Genomic DNA, 22,708 nt, shown 5'->3' on the forward strand with positions numbered 1-22,708 from the left:
TCTATCTATCTATCTATCTATCTATCTATCTATCTATCTATCTATCTATATACATTCAGTTAATTTTTAAAGACAAATGTTTTTTCTGGTGATTTTAATGCACACAAATCATAACCTCTCTTATTTGTTTTGCATTTGTTTGGGTGATAGAATGCCACATATAATGTGCCTAGAGAAATACAGCAATATAAAGATTGGGAAACTTAAATACTCCTAGTGCTCTGCAGGCATTTTTGTTTGTTTGTTTATTTATTTATTTGTCAATTTCCACAGGTATCAATGTATAGGCATTTTGTATCAATAACCCACATCCTACACAAAATTTGCTTATAAGTGAATAAGGTACCTAGTAAAGAATGCTGGTTTTTGTTATTAAAATATGTCAATGAGATTTTTTAAGAATATAGATTTCAATGCTTAAATATTATACAAGATGGAGTCTCTAATGAATTATTTAGTATTTTAAGGACATAACACTTATTACATATGAAAATAATTTCATATTTAAAATTTGAATTGTTTAAAAATTAACAAAATTATTGGCTTATACTTTAATTCCTAGGAAAATTGATAGGAAAAAAGATAATGTACTAGAAATACTTCATATTAATGTTGGACTAGAATAATAAATGAATCTTTATCGCATACATTAATAAGTCAACTTCAAATTTTGTATTTATTTATTAGGACAGAATTTATATTTTAGTTTTAAATAATTACACCCAGGAACGTTCAGATAAATATAGGATATAATAGTTCATATATGAATATCAGTTTTATTACTCCTAAGTATATTTCATATATAAGGACAGAAGAAAACATATATACATATATTCTCTTACAGTGGGGAGAAACCATTAGAAACTAATAATTAGTGGAATTTATAAAAATTTTTTGTGATTATTTAGTGGTGTTTATTTTGGAAGAGTAGAGATACTAAACTTCAAGACCTTGCAGTAATTTATTTTCAGAATGTCCTTTGGAAAAAAGTCTTATGATACTTGAACATCAGTCTGCACATGTATCTGGGTTAAGGTCAAAAATAAGATAGTGTGTATGGACGTGAACATTGATAATAAGACATGTAACTGTTTTCTACTATACTAAAATAATATTATTAGGAAATACAACCTGATTACAAAATGTAAAAAAAAAATTCTAAATGTAAAAATGTTAAAACATTAAGAAACTACAAGAAAAATAAAAGGATGGTGTCATTTCTTGAATATTCTATTTAATATACACATGTAGAAAAGTAAAATGCTGCATATAGCTCTAATTTCATAAAGCAATAATAAGAAACACTGCATTTGAGAATGAATCTACCAACGTTGTCTCATTATTTATCACATTCCTCCAACTAAAACGGCCAGCTAGCATTTGTGAGTTCAGAGAATATAAAATATTTTAATAGTGTGTAAAAGTTTAATATGGGGGGCAAAACACTCTATAGACATCAATTTGGGCTTCATTCTCAGTAAATGTATATTAGTAAACGTTTTCTTTCTTTTTTTTTTTTTTTTTTTTTTTTTGAGACGGAGTCTCACTCTGTCGCCCAGGCTGGAGTGCAGTGGTGTGATCTAGGCTCACTGAAAGCTCTGCCTCCCGGGTTGATGCCATTCTCCTTCCTCAGCCTCCTAAGTAGCTGGGACCACCCACCACCACGTCCAGCTAATTTTTTGTATTTTTAGTGGAGATGGGGTTTCACCGTGTTAGCCAGGATGGTCTTGATCTCCTGACCTCACGATCTGCCCACCTCAGCCTCCCAAAGTGCTGGGATTACAGGAGTGAGTCATCGCGCCTGGCCTAGTAAATGTTTTCTAATATGAAGAAAATGGAATCAATAAAATTATTCTGACAAGTCAAGTTGAAGATGTTTTGCCGTTTAAGCCAAGTACATCTCAATTTTATTGTAGTATTTACATACTATATATTTCCCAGGAGCTGAAATCATTGCAATATTTAATTGCCTGACAATTATTTCTGTTACATCAATTTTGTGGTTAAACTAATTATTTATATTATCAAAACAAATCAGCACTAGAGGCTAATTAAACTGGATAAGCCATTCTCCAATGTTTCCCAACCTACATATTAATAAGGTTTAGTTTCTTACTAACTTCAGAAGGAATGAACATGTCCTACAGGTGATAATTTGATAGGCAGAACTGAAGAATTTAAAGAAGTTTAAAACTGTCGTGAACATTATTATCTCCTCTTGAGCAGTTGGGTATATATAGGATTTTTTTACTACCTCTCGCAACATGGAGTGGCCCACTACCTAGTTATACACAAGATGGCAGCTCTATTTAGATGGGCACCAACACCTAATACACTAGTTTATCCTTTTTCATTTAACAAAATATAATATGTAAAGTATATAGGTCACTTTTGTATATGAATGATCACAGTTAGGTAATTTTTCAGTTTTAGAAGAATAAGCCACGAAAGATAGATATCTACTAAAACCTATTGAAAAGCAGGAACTTTAAAAAGTTCCTGCAGCAATTATTGAAAAAGGCAGAACTTTAACACATTGAATTTTTACTAACACAAATTCCAATGTTTCATCCCAAATTTATTTCAGAGGTTAGTCTATTTCTAATAAATTGTTTTTATTTTGTTTCTACAAAGTCTTATGTTGCTTTTAAAAAACACAAAGTTAGTCTTCAAAATAACTGTGCCTACGTAGCAATGATAACTCCCTGTTACAATAAGAGAGATCTAGGAATTGTATTTTCCATCTAGTAAATTCTAGATATAACTAAACCTCATAAGAATATCTATTTATTAACCTCACTTGAATTCCTTTTCTATACTTAGTCATCTGCACTGTCATTTTTTTTCTCTATGTCTACCTTAAATCTATTGTGTGGCAGCTTCAGTGTATTACCTTTATTTCTGTTTTCTGTGCAGATAAAAATTTTGAAAATACTTAGAATTATTAGGCTATATCACCTTTCTTTCCTGAAAATAGATAGCCCCAAGATATTTAACTATGTTTATGCGTCAGTAAATTTTACTCTGGAGAAAAAGAAAATGATTTAGTAAGGATGAAGAAAAGTCTTCCTGCTTCTATGTTAAAGAAATACAAATTCTTAGGTATGAAGGTAAGAAGCTATTGCTATTTTAGTGATTCAGCTTCTTGTTTTAAATGCAAAGTGAAAGCATTAACTTATTAAAGATACCCCAGTTTAACATAAACTTAAGCTTATTTGACTAGATTTCCTTTGAATGTCATGGTTAACCTTTGTAACAAACCTAGAGATCAATGAATAGAAAGATTTGTTTTTTTACCGTGTTCTCTGAACAAGGGTATCTTGTGTATTCATATTGCTCCTTAACTAAGGACACTTTACTTGCTTTCTTATAAATATATTTTGCTTCATTCCTAATATAAAATCTTGCAACTCCACTTGGCATTTTTTTTTCATTCACCTCAATTTTCTTGCCTTTTGTCTCACGTAACCCAAATTAGATCAAATCAAGAATGATTGACTCTATCTTGACAAGTTTGGAGCAACATTAGTCTCACAGAAACTTAGAATTGAATTCAGATCTTGATGACGAGCATATGAACACAACCACTTTGTGTTATACCAATAACGGGGGTTATTCATATAAAATCTGCTGTGCTCAAAACATTGCTTCAAACATATGAATGTTTATACATGAAAGAGAGTGAAAAACCAATTGAAATACTAATGATTGTGCGTTATTTCACCTTACTATACCTTGGTAGTAGAAGAGTCTTCAAATCCTTCAAATACACATTACCATAAGGAGAAACAGTATTATTATCATTGTAAAGGAAAAGAAAAAACATTATCATCATCATCATCATCTTCATCATCATCATCATCATCATCATTACCAGTTGTTTGCTGACTTGGTGCTAGGCACTGTGCTCAACATTTTTCATTGGTTATTCAATTTGTTTTGTTTTATTTAGTTTGCAGCAAATCTACAAGATAGGTCAATGTTAAGATTTTCAAAAGAGCTCTTAAGTACTATAAGCCAGTATTTTTCAACCATGTCCGCTTATTTGAATCTCAACTTCAAATGTCAAAATACAGGGCCTCATCAAACTACTTGAAACAAAATCTTTGAGAATGGGATGTAAGTGAGACTTTTCTGTGTTACTCTCCACATGACTTTCTCTGTGGCCAGGTTTAAAAATCACTCCCCAAACCCTCGGGTAGGTGAGCCAAATGTTTTGATGTGCAATACCAGATTTCACTAAAATAAGTAAATGTGTTCTAAAAAATCTGAAATGAAAACTGTAAAAAAAAGTAAAGTGCAGTTTTTATGTAAAATAATAGGTTGGAAGGTGAATAGAGAAAAATCCAGATTACTCCATCTCACTCAGGTAAAGAGATGGGTGTCAGTGGCATGGTACGTTTGAGCAAAAATATTAGATGGAGTCTAATCTTGCAGGAAGTCAGCAGGGACAGAGAAAAATAACTTGACTAGTAGGAAGGAAACTATATGAACAGGTGCTGATTCAACATGCAGACTGCCCAGTAACATTAGGTTCTAGTACTAGGGAGTCCTGTGAAAGCCAGGATATCTACATTTACAGTTCATCAGTCCCCATGTGAGTGAAGACTCCTCCTGCCCACAATCTAGCACAAGTAATGCCTTTTCTTGGCGCAAAGCATTATTGAGACTCACTCTAAATGTTCTATACTCTTCTTTTCCAAGACCTTGGATGCATACAAACCCACTGACTCAGAGGATGGTACCTAAATGAATGGTGGTTATGTGGAATGAAAAGGTCCCAGTATCTGTATTTGGGTAGGGATGGACCCTGTGAAAACCAACTCTATGACAGGAATAACAGATTAATTTTTCTAAAGAACTCTATGATTCCATAGAATTCTATCCATAAACCAAGCTTTGTGTCTGCAATCTGCATTAGCTTTACGTTTCAATTGTACTTGCTCAAATATATATCAGCACTGATATTTCCAGAATCAGTCATTAAGCATCATCTGTAATAAAATATAATACATTTCTGAAGATGTAAATGAGAATACTGTCTTTGTTATACTCTTCATAATGAAGTATGTGTATCTATTTATCTGTAGATATAATTAAATAAATCTTATAAAAAGGTTTTAAGTAATCCACAATTAATCAGAAAACAGTTATAGAAATCCTAAAGAATTCTAAGAGTTGTTTTTAACGTCTAGTGCTATACATGTAACAGGTAGAGTAAGTTTATTTCTCCTTACATTTAAGGATATTGTAATATATTTATTTTAAGATTGATTGTTTTATTTTTGTTTCATGAGGATCTGTCAACAGCAGTTGTAATTCAACTGTTCATTTAAATCTTACATTATTTCAGCCTTTTTTCAGGACCTACTTGTTTTCAGCAATAGGGCTACAATAACTTTCTGTAAATTTGTTATTTTGTCGGACTTTGTTAAATAACCCTCCTTTTGATTTTGTGTAACTTTTTGCTAATTTTGCTATTAGCTGATATTAGGTAATGCATCTTCCACTACACTTTACCTGCAACAATTCAGTAATAATGTACTCCTACAACCATAGGTCACCAAAATAGAAAATGCCTGGGTGCTCCTTTAGCCATTTTTTAAGTGGTTAAATTACAGCCACCCTTTCTGAACACTGTAGCCAGGCAACATAAATTAATGATCTTAGACCACATCTTGATTGACTGTTGTCCAGGAACACATTATTCATCTTAATCCATGAATTCAGCAAAGGTAAATGATTACTCTAATGGCTATGGGAACCTTATGAATTGCCAAGACAAATAACAAGTAGTTACAACTGAAGCCTCTGTGAAATCACTGGCATATTTATCTTTCATCTCTGTCACTCCATGTTTGAAACTGTAGACCTGGAAAATACACTAGCTCTTTCCAGGTTAGATCAAGAAGAAAAAAAAAATCACTAAGTGGACACTGTAAAAATGCAGGAGATAATAAGAAATTGCTTTCTTCTGCCAGAGGCTAACTGCTCCTTGTATATCTGTTTTGCAATGCAACTAATAGAAGGTCAAAGCTGCTTGTAGGCTAGAAGGAAGGTATTCCTATCTCTTCATCACTCCTGCATTCAAAATCAATTAATAAAATGCTGGTAATAAACAAATGGTCATACATGCATCACACTTTTTTAACTATAGAGCTTACTGGAATACACAGTCTGACCTATAGGTACTGTATAACTTTCAGGTGCCTGGCCAGGCTCCCAAATGTTCCCCAAATTCCAGATCTCAGAATGAGCCAAGTGTGGCTCTTGGGACTTTCTGATGTAGAGAGTAGAAGGGGGCTTAGAGTTCATCCTCTTTGTGAAAGGAACTACCCACTTCACCAGGCCTGCTAAATTCTTCTCATGCTCCAAAAACTTACTCCTTCCTAAATACTGTCCCTAATATAGAGGTGTCTTTCACTGATTTTAAATTACTCTATTTAAAACCTACCTCATTCTCTGTTTAGTCTTGCTCTGTATAAAAACTCCCTAATGTTTCATTTCATACAAGATATGCTTACAGACCTTAAAACTAAAATCAGGTTATTGGCAAAAAAAAAAAAAAAAAAAAAAAACCCTCTTGAGATTCCAGGGCCCTCTATCACAGGATCCTTGGGGTATTCCTTCACCAGCCAGAAACCTCTGTGCCTGGTGGCGCTTTCTCCCTAAGTATTGCCTGTGCCTGCTGGATTCATTCTGCCCACTCAGCTTGGCAGGCTGCACTCAGCTCACACTAACAGCCTGAATCTCGCACCTGCCAAGGGCAAGCCAGGTGCAGAGTGGCAAGGGGTGTATGGGCAAGTGATGCGGGGTGTGGCCACTGCATATAGCCAGGCACATCAGCTGCTCTGGCAGGATGAGCAGATCCACACACTGGCACATGTGCCAGTTCCATGCAAGGCTGTGGCTGGACCAGAGGTATTTACTGCGTGGAGCTTCTGCTACAGACACTCACATCTGGATGCAGGGAACACGGTGGTGCCCAGAAGCCTGGAGATGCAAGGAACCACAGAGCCACAAGAGGGTGTCACAGGCCTGACTCGGAGAGCCCCCAGGTCTGGACTCCCAGAAGGGCCTCAGCTCTTCTCTCCTTCTTGTCGCCCGCAATGTGGTGAGTGGGAGGGTGTATTTCAGCACTGTTAGTGTCGCAGCTCTTTCAGTCCCACCATTTGGTGGGTCCCGAGTTCTTGTCCTGTGTCCAGGAAGAATGAGATACAAGGAAAACTGGAGAGTGAGCAAGGCAGAGAGGAGTTTCATTGAACGACAGAACAGCTCTCAGGACACTCACAGTGGGTACCTCCTTTCTGTGGGCAGATCAGCCCAAGGAGTTGAGGATACCTGAAGTGCGTACCTCCTTCCTGCAGCTGGTAGTCTCCACATCTGTCTGAGTCTGACTAAGTCTGGGGTTTTTATCAACTCAGAAGGGAAGAAGTGCATGCTGATTGGTTCATGGGCAGCCATGGGTGGGCCCAGAAAAAGCACAAGTTCTCACTCTGGGCCACGACTCCCCTTGGAATTGGCAGCCTGCCCCCAGGCTTCTGGCTGTCCCTGGCTTGAAGGTGGGGTTTCTCTGGGGACCCACCCCTTTCATGCTAGGAGCCTGTCTGCTTCCAGCCTCAGTCAACAATGCCATCTATAGCACCCAGGTTGTTTGTGTGGAGGGTTGCAAATAGGCCCACGAGGAGCCACCTTCGGCATCCACTGGCATCTCTCCCTAAGCTCCTTGCTGCACAATGTCCGGAGGGGGCCAATGCAACAGGGGGCTGGCATGTAAGCACCTTGCGGAGCATGCGCACACCCAGCTGGGTTGCAGCAGCACTGGGGATCCGTCTCAACTTTGCTCCGAAAGGGGAGCAGTCGCCAGGAGCGAGGAAGAGCAGAAACAGGCACTTCCCAGCCTGCGGAGACACGGGGGTTTCCCAGGCCCCAAGAGCACAGGGATGTCCCGATTCGGAACTAGGGCTGGGCCTGGGAGCGTGGGGCTCCCACCCGGCCAACACAGTAGGGGGCAGGGCTCCCACCTGTTTAGGCTCCACAGAGTGGGCAGCCCCAGTCATGCCTCCTCCGCTGCAACTGGTGTCCCCTGGAAGGACACATATTTCTACATTGATGAAACCTATGGAGGCCCTAACAGAATGAAAGAAAAAGGCTGAGATTAAGGGACTTGTTAAAAAATTTTAAATTACTAGGGATACAGAGAAGATCCTGCAAGTCTAATGTGAAAAAACAAAACAAAACAAAAACAAATCATAAAAATGTTCAGGAGTCAGACCATCACCACTTGCCTGTCAGCAAATGGAGGATGAAGGTATATAGTTTTGTTACTATATTGAAAGGGTAGCAGAGCACAAGGGCAAAAATACAACATTCAGGATTTTTAAGATAACTGAGGAATTAAAGGCATGGTTTCATATGCTTTTCATACATTCAACAGGTATACATAGAATGCTTGAGGTTAAACCTTGATCCTCCATTTGCTGAGAAATTACTTAACATTTAGATGAGTGAATAGTTCTGCTCTCTTTTTCACCAAAATATAGAAATTCTATGACTTGCAACATACAAGGCACCTAGCATGTAGTAAATGGTCAAGATATATTAGCTGTAATTGATATTATATTTACATCTATTTCCATATAAATCAGTTATGCAACTCAGGGTAATTCACTTAGCAACTTAGAGAAACAGATTTGCCTCTAGTATCATGACTATTCTAAAACTCAAATTTATTATTGGATTTCTGAATTATAAATGGGTGAATTTAGGTAAAGCAGCTTCAGTATAATAAGATCCTTTCCATAGTTTTCATAACTCAGCACCCTGACTAGTAACATAATAGCCCCATGTCATAAAACATACAACAGTAGATATGAAAAGTCTTATTTTGTTGAAGGTTCTGAATAAAGCCCAGATTATCTACTACAAGAACTTTTTTTGAACAACATTGTTACAATTGTAACACCTGTAATTCAAGAAAAAAATTTGTTGAATGTGGTGAGAGGAAGCTAACCAATTTTAATGTAGGTATTTTACTATTCATTAGCATTATTTTACTACATAGATACATAATTAACAGATAAACAGGCTTTATTGCATTAGGGTATATTAAAATTAAATCTGCTCAGAAAATGGAAGGACAAGTTGGAGTATCAAATAAAAATTTATATCAAATCCTTATTAATATGTTTGCAGAGAATTAGGTGGTAAGAGAATTAAAAACACAAAGACAAAAGAGAAACATACCCTTGTAAAAATGCTTGTTGTCCACAGCTGGCTCCCACCCACCTTTTATTGTTTCAACCCCTTGCTCCCACTGAAAGTAAGCATACATCTGTTCCTTAAAGTACTGTCTTAATTCTAAATTAGTTTCTCAATGTACCCTGTTTAATAGCTATGTGGTTACTTAGGGCCTTTTAAAATTAGAATATGATGCAGGCACAGCCATACCCTGATAGCCAGAAATAGCCAGAAGCCTACTACCTCTTATTTTTAAATTTATCAAAGTTAACATTGAATAATTTACAATGTGCCAATTTCCTAATAGAAAGAAACCTCCAAATCAAATTATTTTCATAGTAAGGTGTGTTTCCATAGGAAATGAAGCAGAGTTAGTTATTATCTGCACTTACTTTCTCTAGAATTGCTCCACTATTAGAATTGGATCAGAGCATAGAGTGTAAGTCAGAGATTCTTCTGTTCAATTATTGACTGTATATTTTATGCACCATGACAAGGAGCAAGTTATTTACCTTCCCTGAACAATGTTGTCTAACTTGTGATCTTTCTCAAAGGCTTCTTAAAGTTATTAAAAAGAGAAATATATTATATAAATTATTTAGATCATTATTTAGTACTTGCTAATTGGTAATTGCTCAAGGGACACATTTTTCCCATATCACATTATATTTTTGTATAATAAAAATATCTTTGAAACAGGATCAAAGCTATACACCTTTTTTTTTTCCATTGAAGAGAAAGGTTTGTTCATTAAACAGCATATATAGCTACTCAAATGAAGGTTTGATCAGTAAACATCATATATAGCTACTCATAAGTATTAAACAGAACCATGAGGAAAAATGGAGCACACGATAAAGTAAAACTGTGTCTGAGAGAAGCAGCATCTTAAAACATTTGTGTGGCAGTTTTAAATACTTGTCTAGCAGTACCTTGTGCAGAGTAGTAGCTCATTAAACATATATTGAATTGATTTGACGTTTTAAGAATTGGCGAACCTCTGCAGCAGGACATATTTAAAAACCCAAATTGCATCAACTTCACTTCTATTCATTCAATAGACAAAAATTGAAGAGCTTATATAATGCCAGACATTGCATTAATTGCTATGATGCAAACACGAATATGACTCATACTTCAGTTTCAAGGAATTCTTAGTCAAGGGAGAGCTTGAAACCTTAAATAAAATACACCAGACCAATTTTCTTATTGGTCAGTTAACATAAACGTAAGTTTACCTAGAAGGCTGAAATGTCAAATATTTCTGTTCCTCACTTGAATTAGTAAAAAAAGATCAGCAAGCTATTAGAAGCAATTTCCTGAGAAAAGTAACTTTTAAGATATATAATAATGTCATGACTGATTCAGACCAATATTTTGCAACCCGTGTATCCATAGTACTCTATTGATTTTCAATATGCACAACCAAGACCAAGAGGCATATCAAGGCACTCAAGTGCCTTCTGAATCATCTTGAAATGATTAGGTGTAATAGAGTTCATGATTAATTGAGAGCATACCAGAAGTGTGTTGTACCTTGGGGTTTCACTCTGCCTTGCAAGGAAGTAAGAATCACAGTGAAGGGAAGTAAGAATCACATTACAGAATGTAAATGAAGGAAACTCTTAACATCTCTCCCCACCATATTCATGCCTTGTTTAAAATCCTTCAGAAGTTCTTGTTCTTATAAGGAGAAAGGCAATCCCTTTAACCCATTTATGCCTCAGGTTGCAATTTTTTGAATTTTTGCAATCAGACTTTGGCTATGACATTGAGCAGTAGGATATAAATAATTCCCACATGCTTAGCGTTCCAATATTAGAACACTAGGCATAAATTTAATATAGTTTACACTGTCCTGTATGATCTGACCACAATCTCTCTAGCCTTACCTTCCACCAGCCTTCTCATCTCACTGTTGTTTTCTGTCTTCTCCATCGCAAATGACAAGTTTCAGTCCCATTTCTTCCATAATTTATTTTGTTACAGAGCATGTTCATATATCCAGACCGTTGTTTCTACCTGGAATGCTTTCTACCCATTCTTCCTTTCATATTACTCGTTATTCTCACATGTCAAGCCATTTGAATCTATCAATCACTCATTGTCATATTGCATCTTTCAGCCACAGGCTTTTTGCATATGCTTTCTATTCTAAATACTTTTCTGTGAACGCCATCTTTCTTTTTATCTAGGTATCTCTACTTATCCCAGATCAGCTATCCCTTTTCAGAGAAGTCATTCTTGCCTAACTTATTAAATCAAATCTCTCTTAAGTGACCTTATACCCTGATAGCTCTCTTTTGTTGCATTTATCAATGCAATAGATTTACTTCTGTGAGTTTTAAAATGTTTGTATCTTCCACTAGGTTCTTGAAAGCAGACATTCTGTGTGCTTTTGCTTACTCTCTTAGGCATATGATTCATTTTGTAGACTAAATTCATATATAGATATTCTAGTATACTACACAATATATGCATATTAAAAACTTTGGCATGAAATTGGTATTTATTTTTAATTTTCTAATTTTAAACATCATTTATATTTTATAACCCTTTTAAAAGTAATTTCTACCTGTGGTCAGAATTACAGAAAACATAAGCCATTTTAATATATTTTCTAGCACTTACTAAAATATTTTACTTATTATTTGTACTTCCAAAATTTTTGACTGCCTGGATTTCCATACGGAATATTTTTCAACTTTATTCCTAGATATAGTAATGTTGACTGTTAAAATTCTGTTATTTGTTTAAAAGGTTTTACTTTATATATTTTCTATTAAAAGAGTGATTTTTACCCTACTATATAAAGGTAAAAACTTTCTTTTTCAAATGTAACTTAAGGTTGTAATCCCATGAATTGGTAGATGAAACCAAAGATCAGTGATATGGGTCTAGACTGGGAGAGCCAGACAAATATTCTAAATTTTTATTTGTGTAAATTTACAGGATACAAGTAGAGTTTTGGTACATGCATCCATCACAAATAGGTCAATTCAGGGCTTTTAGGGTATCTATCACCCAAATACTTTAAATTATACCCATTCAATAATTTCTCTTCACCCACTCCATCTCATCCTGTCACCCTTCTGAGTCACTATTATCTATCATTATACTCTCTATGTCCATGTTTCTACATTTTTAATGTCCACTTACGAGTGAGAATACACAATATTTGTCTTTCTGTGTCTGACATATTTCATTTCAGATAATGTCCTCCAGTTTTGTCCATGTTGCTGCAAATGTCATAATTTCATACTTTTTATGGCTGAATAGTATTCCATTGTGTATATATGCCAAGTTTTCTTTATCCAATCATCTATTGATGACACAAGTTGATTCAATGTCTTTGCTACTGTAAATAGTGCTGCAATAAGCCTATCAGTGCAGATACCTTTTTGATTCATTGATCTTTTTTCTTTTGGGGAGATACCCAGAAGTGTGACTGCTGTATGAAATTGTAGTTACACTTTTAGTTCTTTGAGAAATCTCCATACTGTTGTCCATAAAGCTTGTAGTAATTTACATTCCCACCAACAGTATATGAGAGTTCCCTTTTCTCTGAATTCTCACTAAAATCTGGTATTTTTTTTGTCTTTCTAATAATAGCCATTTTGACTGGCATAATATTATATCTCATTGTGCTTTAATTTGCATTTTTCAGATGCTTAGTAATGTTGAGCATTTTTTCATATACCTGTTGGTCATTTGTATGTCTTCTTTTAAGAAGTGTCTATTAATGTCTTTTGCCCACTTTTTAATTGGATTACTTGTTTTGGGGTGGGGGGTTGTTGGTGGTGGGTTATTTGAGTTCTTTCTACATCCTGGATATTAGTCCCCTGTCAAATGCATAGTCTGCAAATATTTTCTCCCGTTCAACAGGTTGGCAGCTCTCTCTGTTGATTGTTTCTTTTGCTGTGCAGAAGCTTTTTAGTTTAAGTTCCATTTGTCTATTTTTGTTGCCTGTATTTTTGAGGTCTTATTTATATCATAAATTATTTGCCTAGACCAATATCCAAATGAATCTTTCCTAGGTTTCCTTCTAGTATTTTTATAGTTTCAAGTCTTAGGTTTATGTCTTTGATACATTTTAATTTATTTTTGTATATGGTGAGAGATAGGGGATAGGAGCCCTGTTTGCTTGTTTTTGTTGTTTGAGGGCCCCCTTTTGATTGCAGTAGAGGCCTGTCTGGAGCTGCCACTGCGAAGACGCGGGCTGCAGCGGGGGAGGCAGGGCGAGGGCTGCGCACTCCACAGAGCCAAGGGAAGCAAGGAACAGGTGGAAGTCCTGCCCCCTTGCGAGTTAGCTGGGCAAGAGCCTCCTGCTTCCCAGGTGAAGCTGCAGCCACCCAGCTTTGTGTGCGGACCCGGGCATTTCTGTGCTCTTGGGGGCCAGGGACAGGCAGGGGCCCCGCCCCCTGGGGTGCACCTACAGCCGCCCAAGCCATGGCTACGGACCCGAGCATCTCTGCACTCTACGGGCCTGGGAAGCAGCTCCCTGCCCCAGCAGGCTCAGAAGTGCCTGCTCTCACTGCCTGGCCTCTCCCTCTCCGATCTCAGAGCAAAGTTGAGGCCGAGCCCAGGTGCTGTCACAAACCCAGTCGGCTGTGCCCACTCTTGGGGCAGTGCTGACATATCAGGCCCCTGTCGCCTCAGCCCCCTCTGGACTTTGGGCACTGACGAGCATGGGCTGTGACACCCTCTCTGGGGCTCTGCGGTTCCTGGCATCTCCAATCTTCTGGGCGCTACTGCGTTCCCTGGTGCCAGCCATGCAAGCTGCTTGCAGTAAGCCTGGTCTAGCCGCAGCCTCACAGGGAGCCGGCACCCGTGCGGGCACCTGGAGCTGCCCCATCCCCCGACCCCCAGCCGGCATGCCTGGCTGTGCGCAGTGGCCGGACCCCACCTCGCTCCCTCATACATCCCTCACTGCTTCATGCCTGGCTCACCCATGTCAGGTGTGACATCCAGGCCAGTAGTGCGAGCCAAGCGCAGCCTGCCAGGCCAAAATAGGCAGAACGAGCCCAGCAGGTCGGAGCAAAACTCACGCAAAAGCGTCACCAACCACAGAGGTTCCCAGCTGGCGAAACAACACCCCAAGGATCCTGTGACAGTTTCATTTTTCTTCATGTGGCCATTCAATCTTTCCACCATTGAAAAGGGTGTCCTTTCCCCAATGTGTATTCTTGTTTACTTTGTCAAATACCAGTTGGCTATAAGTAGGTAACTTTATTTCCGGGCTCTCTATTCTGTTTCACTGATTTATGTGCCTATTTTTTATACCAGTACCACCTACACCTACGTTGTTCTGGTTACCATAGCCTTGTAATAAAATTTGAAGTCAGGCAATGTGATGCCTCCAGCTTTTTTCCTTTTGCTTTGGATCACTTTGGCCATTCATGGTCTTTTTGGTTTCATATAAATTTTAGGTTTGCTTTATCTAATTCTGTGAAAAATGACATTGGTATTTTGATATAGATTTCAATGAATCTGCAGATTCAATGAAAGTATGGTAATTTTAATGATATTTGTGTTTCCAGTCCATGAGCATGGGATATTTTTTATTTGTGTCATCTACAATTTCTTTCATCAGTGTTTCACCACAGATCTTAGGTATTTATATTTATTTTTGTAGCTATTGTAAATGAGATTACCTTCTTGATTTGGTTCTCAGCTAAACTGTTGCTGGTCTATAGAAACACTACTGATTTTTGTATGCTTTTTTGTATCCTTCGAGTTTACTGAATTCATTTATCAAATTTAAGACCTTTTTCTAGAATTTTTACGTTTTTCTACCTGTAAGATATCTTAAACAAGCAAAGATAACTTGACTTGCTCTTTTTGAGTTTGTATACCTTTTATTTCTTTCTCTTGCTTTGTTGCTTTGGCTAGAACTTCTAATACTATGTTGAATAGGCGTGGTGCAAGTGGGCATTCTTGTCTTGCTCCAGTTCTTAGGGGAAGTGCTTTCAACTTTTCCTCATTCAGTATGATATTGGCTATGGGTTTGTCATATATGACCTTTATTATTTTCAGGCATGTTCCTTCAATGCCTAGTTAAATGACGGTTTTATCATGAAAAGATGTTAAATTTTATCAAGTGCTTTATTTGCATCTATTGAATGATCGTAGGATTTTTGTCCTTCATTCTGTTTATATGCTGTATCATATTTACTGGTCAGCATGTGTTTAATCATCTTTGCATCCCTGGTGTAAAACCTACTTTATTGTGGTGTATTATCTTTTTGACATGCTGTGGTATTTGGTTTGCTAGTATTTTGTTGAGAATTTTGTGTCTATGATTATAAGGGATATTGTTCTGGAGTTTTGTCGTTGGTTGTTAATTGTGTCCTTGTCTGGTTTTGGTGTCAAGGTGATAATGGCCTCCTAGAATGAGTTAGAAAAAAATCCCTTTTCCTCAATTTTTTGAACAGTTTCAGAAGGATTGTTATTAGTTCTTCATATCTTTGGTAGAATTTGGCTGTAAATCCATCTGGCACTGGGATTTTCTTTGTTGAAAGATTTTTTTTTTTTTTTTTTTATTATTGACTCAATCTTGCTGCTCTTTATTGGCCTGCTCAGGTTTTTAAATTTCTTCTTGGTTAAATCTTAGGAAGTTGCATATTTCCAGGAATTTACCTATTTCCTTTAGCCTTTTTAGTTTGTGAGTATATAGTTGTTCATAATATTCTCTAATGATCTTTTTTATTTCACATCTCCTTTTTCACTTTTGATTCTACTTTTATTGTCTCCTGTCTCTTATTGGTTAGTTTATCAATTTTGTTTGTCTACTCAAATAATCTAGTTTTGTTTTATCTTTTGTAATTTTTGTTGGTCTTTTTTCATTTATATCTGCTCTGTCTTTGTTATTTCTTTTCTTCTGCAGTTTTGGTTTGTTTTTGCTTTTCTAGTCCCTTCAAGTGTATTATTAGATTGTTAATTTGTAATCTTTCTACTTTTTTAATGCAGACATTGAAGCTATAAACTTCTCTCTTAGCACTGCTTTGCTATATCTCACAGATTTTGGTAGGCTGCATTTCCATGCTGAGGGAATTCATCATCACTAGACGGGACCTACGAGCAACACTCAAAGGTGTCTTAAACTTGGAAGTGAAAGGTAGACATTCACCATCATGAAGACACCTGAAATTATACAGATCACTAGTAAAGCAATTACACAAAGGAAGAGGAGAAAGGAATCAAATGGCACCACTACAAAATTCTACCAAGACACAAAAACAGACAGAAAGAAACAAAGAATTTATAAATTTTAAATAAAATTTTAGATTTATTAAATCTATATAGTTCGGAGCTGTCTTTTTAATTCACAGCTGTTCTTTCAAATATTTTTATATGCACTAGACTGTACTAATTCAATAAAGGGGGGAATAAATAAACCATAAAGAGAATGGAACATTATAAAAATATCTAAAGTCAGTACAAGCTAGTAAGTAGGCCTAGACTGGAAAACCACTGAATAAATGCAGAGCAAAGATGAACATATTTTTAAAGTAAACATTTAGACTTCTCTTGATTTGGAAAGAAGTATTGTTAAGATCTTAGAACCAGATTTTCACTTATAATATGGAATTCATAGAATTATGTAGACTTATCAATTGCAAACAAGCAATGCAATTCCTGAGTAACTCTAATGTAATTTTTCTTACCAAAATATGACTAACATAGTGGCAGTAGGACAGAAATAGGTTTTGCTGGCATTATAATATATTGAAACTCACAAGACATCCCCAGATTACTGGAGTGAAGTTGGCTTTGAAGTATCAAGGGATCTCATTAGAGAAGATGCTTAGAAAGATGGCTGTGTATGTCAGCCTTGAATTATAAGTTCTTTTAAGCCATAAGGAGAATGCTTTCATCAGTCTTACAGACTTACAGAGTTGTACAGCTACTGATGGCCTTAGAAATTATTGATCTCACCATCTCATTCAGCTTACAAATTTTACAGATGTGAAAAACAAAATTTTTAGTCAACTAGCCCAAAGTCTTTTAGCTAAAGACATCCTTAATTGAAAGCCAGACTTTGGACTCTGGCTGTCAGGTCCCCATCTCTTTGTTACACACTTTTCATTGTATTAATAAATTCAACTGGCCCATCACAAAAGAGTTACTTACTATGTCAAAAATTTCCTCATATAGATTTAAAAACATTGAAAAATACATGATATATAAAGGATTTTTTTTCTTCATCTTCTTCACTTCAGTGAATGTATATTGAAACCTTTATTTTTTCCCTTTTAAACCTACTATGTACCATACTTTTACGGACTCATAGATTTTTGAAGGGTCCATTAAAAACATTAGTAAAGAGAAGATACAACCTTAATAAAATATTTTGTTGTATTCATTTAATTGGCTTATTGCTCAAACAAACAAATGGATATTAACTACATATATATGTATATATATATGTATTTAATTGGCTTATTGCTCAAACAAAAGGATATTAACTACATACACACACACACACACACACACACACACACACATACATACACATGTATTTTTTGGCTCTACAAACAATAAATTGATTTTTATTATTTCAGTTTTTACCAATAAATATTATTATTCTGAAAGAAAGTAAAGTGGCACAGTTTTTTCTTCTTAGCAATTATGCATATACATTTAAAATAAAAAAGAAAGGGTTGTTTTCTTTTGCCTGAAAAACAAGTAGAGGAGATATTACAGTACCCATTTCAAACACCATCAACCCACCCTCACACACATACACATCTCATTTGCCTTTTGTATACATTCTTTCATATATATATATATATATATATATATTCTTTTCTTTTAATTCTCACACTACGTGGAGTTTTCACTAACTTCATGACATTTTCTTTAATTGTTGTTAGCTCCTCATAGGCCTTTAGCAGATATTTATGAGTTCTTCAAAAAATTGCCGAGCACCAAGTTGTTATAATTATATCTATTTGGAAATAACCTGCTTAAGTGTTGTATATCATCATGTCACTTAGAATATCTTTAGATAGGTCTTACCTCATCTACATATTTGTCTTTATTATAATACTGAGATTTGGGCTCATTTCTACTTATTTCCAAGAAATATTTAAGTAAAATTTATTTTCTTTCAGTCATTTATATAAGTGTAGTCTTGATCCTTAATTCTATTAACATTTCTTGACAGTAGTCAAGAAAATTCCAATTTAACTACAGTCATAAAATGTGATTGTTAGTATATTCCAGTCCTGTGGCACTTAGGACAAAGACAGTTTTACAGTGTTAACTCAATTATAAACTCTCCAATTCAGGTTTGTTTGTTTTTTTTTTTCCTGGTTGCCAGGTGTAGAAGAGATCTCCAGTATTTTTCACTTTCTCCTCATTTTTCTTCTTAGAGAAAACTGCCTCGAAAATGGCAATAACTTCTTTGTGCTTAATGACCCTAACTTCATGAAGACTTGGCATATAGGTGAGCACTTGAATATTGAAATTAAGAGATTATGAGATTTAGACTATATTAATGGAGGGAAGAATGCATAAAAAGTCAATATAGTTATTTTGTTGATATTTTTGATGGTACCCTGGTTCCCAATCTCCTTGAAAATGTTGCTTGATTCTTCTTGTGTTTTCACATGAATTGTACTTTTTTTATTGTGATAAAATATATATAACATAAAGTTTATTATTTTAAACCATTTTAGTTGCACAGGTCAGTATCATAAAGTATATTCACGCTGTTGTACAACCATCACCATCATCCTTCTCTAGCACTTTTCACCTCCCGTAGTGGATCTCTGTTGTTTTATTTTGTTATGTTTTGTTTTTCTTTTGAGACAGAGTCTCACTCTGTCCTCCAGGCTGGAGTGCAGTGGCATGATCGCGGCTCACTGCAACCTCTGCCTCCTGGGTTCAAGTGATTCTCCGGCCTCAGCCTCCCAAGTAGCTGGGATTACAGGTGCACACAACCAAGCCCAGCTAATTTTTGGCACTTTTTTAGGAGAGATGGGGTTTCATCTCTACTAAAAAATGTTGGCCAGGCTGGTCTCAAACTCCTGACCTCAAGTGATCTGCCCGCCTCGGCCTCCCAAAGTGCTGGGATTACAGGCGTGAGCCACTGAGCCCAGCCCATAGTGGAACTCTGTACCATTAAAAAAGAACTCCCCATACCTTTCTCCTTCCAGCCCCTAGCAACCGCAATTCTATTTTCTGTCTCTATGAATTTGACTACTCTAGGAATTTCATATAATTAAAATCATACAATGTTTGTTCTTTTTTGTCTGGCTTATTTTACTTGCCATATTTTTTTCAGGTTTCATCTATGTTGCGGCATGTGTTACAATTTCACTTACTTCTAGATTTAATGCAATCCCCATCTAAATATCAACATCATTCTTCAAAAAATTAGCAAAAAACAATTTAAAAATTTATATGTAACTGAAAAAGAAAGGTGCAAACAGCGCAAGCAATCCTGAGCTGAAAGGACAAAGCTGAAGGCATCACATCATACTACCTGACTTCAAAATACATTAATTACAAGGTTATAGTAAATGACATGGTATTGGTAAAAATACACACATGGAACAATGAAACAGAATTTAAAAAGCAGAAAAAAAGTCACGTATTTATAACTAACTAATCTTCGACAAAGATGACAAGAGCTTACATTGAGGAAAGAGAAACCTCTTCAATAAATGGTGCTGGAAAAATTGGAGAGCCAAATGCAGACACATAAAACTGGAACTCTGTCTTCCACACATGCAACAATTAATTTACAACAAATTAAAGATTGAAATATAAGACAAAAAAATACAAAAAATACTAAAAGAAAACCTAGGAAAAACTATTTTGGACATTTGTCTAGGCAAAACATTTATGAAGATCTCAAAAGCACAAGCAACAAAAACAAAAAGACAAGTGGGGCTATATTACACTAAACAGCTTCTGCACAGCAGAGGAAACAACAGAGTGAGGAGAAAACCTGTTGAATGAGAGAAAATATTTGCAAACTATCCACCCAACAGGGGCCTAATGTCAAAAATATAAAAGGAACTCAAACAACTGAACAGGAAAAGACAACTAATTACAAATAATCCCATACAAGAGCGGGCAAAGGACAGGAATAGATATTTCTCAAAAGAAGACACAAATGGCCACAGGTGTATTAAAAATGATCAATCAATATCACTAATCATTATTGATTAAGCTAAAAGCACAATAAGCTACCATCTTATATCTGTCAAAATGATTATTATTAAAAAGACAATAGATGTTGATGAAGATGTGGAAAAAAGGGAACACTTACATATTGGTGGTGGGGATGCAAACTATTAAAACCACCGTGTAAAAGAGTATAGAGATTTTCCCAAAAACTGAAAATAGTATTACCATTTGATCCAGTAATCTCATTACTTGGGTATCTGTCTGAACAAAAAAGAATGAATATGTCCAAGGGAAACCTGCACTTGCATGTTTATTGCAGCACTATCCACAATAGCAAATATGTGGAACCAATTAGTGTTCATCAATAGATGATCAGGTAGAGAATATTTGGTATATATACACCATGGACTATTATTCAGTCATTAGAAAAGAATGGAATGCTGTCATTTGCAGCAACAAGGATAGAACTGGGAGGTCATTATCTTAAGTGAAATAAATCAGGCACAAATTGGCAAATATCACATGTTCTCACTTATATGTGAGATTAAAAATATTTGACCACATAGAGATAGACAATGAAACTACAGAAACTGGGAAAGGTGAGTCAGGGAAGGGAGGAGGATGAAGAGAACTGGTTAAAGGGTATAAACATACAGCAAGATAGAAGGAATAAATTCAATATTTATAGCAGAGTAGGGTAAATATACTTAACAAAAATATACTGGGGCTCATGTTATGAATATCCTAAATATATTGACTTGATCGCTATACATTGTATACCTGTAACACAATTTCCCATATATCCCATAAATTTATGTAAATAAAAAATTATTTATTCGTAAGACTGAATAATACTTCATTGTCTATATAGACTACATATTGTCTATTTATCCATAGATGGACATTTGGATTGTTTCCACTTTTTGGCTAGTGTGAATGGTGCTGTTATGAACGTTGGTATACAGATATGTATTTTAGCCTATGTTTTCGATTGTTCGGCTATATTACTAGAAGTACAATTGTTTTTTTTTTTTAAGAAACCATGATATAATATTGTTAAGATTTGTATTATTTTAAACAGATGTTCCTTCACCTAGGATACCTAAGAGATAGTTTTTTTTTTTTTCTAAACAATCCCCAACTAAAAACTAATGCAATAATGATACCTAAAATAAATCTCTTCCAGGTGCAGCTCATGCCTATAATCCCACTACTTTGGGAGGCTGAGGTGCGCAGATTGCTTGAGCTCAGGAGTTGGAAACCAGCCTAGGTAGCACGGTGAATCCCCAACTCCACAAAGAAATACAAAAATTAGCCAGGTGTGGTGGCATGTGCCTGTGATCCCAGCTACTCAGGAAATTGCACTGGGAGGGTCACATTGAGGGTCACATTGAGCATGGGAGGTCGAAGCTACAGTGAGCAGTGATCATGCCACCACACTCCAGCCTGGGTGACAAAGTGAGACCCTGTCTCAAATAAATAAATCAATTAAATAAATTAAATATTTGCATTGATTGTACAGATGGCGGACAAAGGACCTGATCTTAGGTTTGCCTGACAATGACCCTCTACATCATAAACAGCAACATAGCTCTTCTTTAATATTAATGAAGTGTCCGTTAATCATTTCCAGTTTTCTTAGAACAGAAAAAAAAAAAAATAGGAGACTTTTTGGAGTCCTCTAAACTGGAGATATTAGTGGTGTAGATAGCATGTTAACAAGTAGGATGGAGAAATATTTGAAAAACAGGAGTTGGCAAGATCAGTTTCCTGGATGTAGCATGGATGTTGATTAAAGAAACAAAATTTTGAGGTTAAATTACTGGATTACAATTCTGACTTCATTATTTACCAGCTGTGTGATCTTGGGCAAGTTATTTAATTTTCCTGTGTCTTAGACTTCTCATTTATAAAATGAGACTAGTAATAATATTTATTTCTTTAGTACTTTACAAGAATTAAATAAATTGAAAGACAAGGCTCTTAGACTAATTGAACATAAGAAAAATATAGACATATTTGTTAAATATATTTAGAGGAGAAAGATATAAATATTGTTTCCCAAGTTTATGGCAAAATGATTGAATGTTACTATTTATTATGATAAAAACCAATAAAAATGAATATATATGGGAAGCAAGTTTAATTTTAAATCTGCATGCAACATACATAATCTTTAATTTTAAGTGAAAATTGGACTGTACAACTATGAAACTGAGATATAAGAGATGAGACCTGGAGTCACAATGTGGAAATTCATCAGTGTGCAGATTATATACGATAACATAGGGTCAGTATATAAATAAAATGAGGGTCTTGTAGTGAG

The sequence above is a fragment of the Hylobates moloch genome, unplaced genomic scaffold, assembly GCF_009828535.3.
Source record: "Hylobates moloch isolate HMO894 unplaced genomic scaffold, HMol_V3 SCAFFOLD_12, whole genome shotgun sequence".
Taxonomy (NCBI): Eukaryota; Metazoa; Chordata; class Mammalia; order Primates; family Hylobatidae; genus Hylobates; species Hylobates moloch.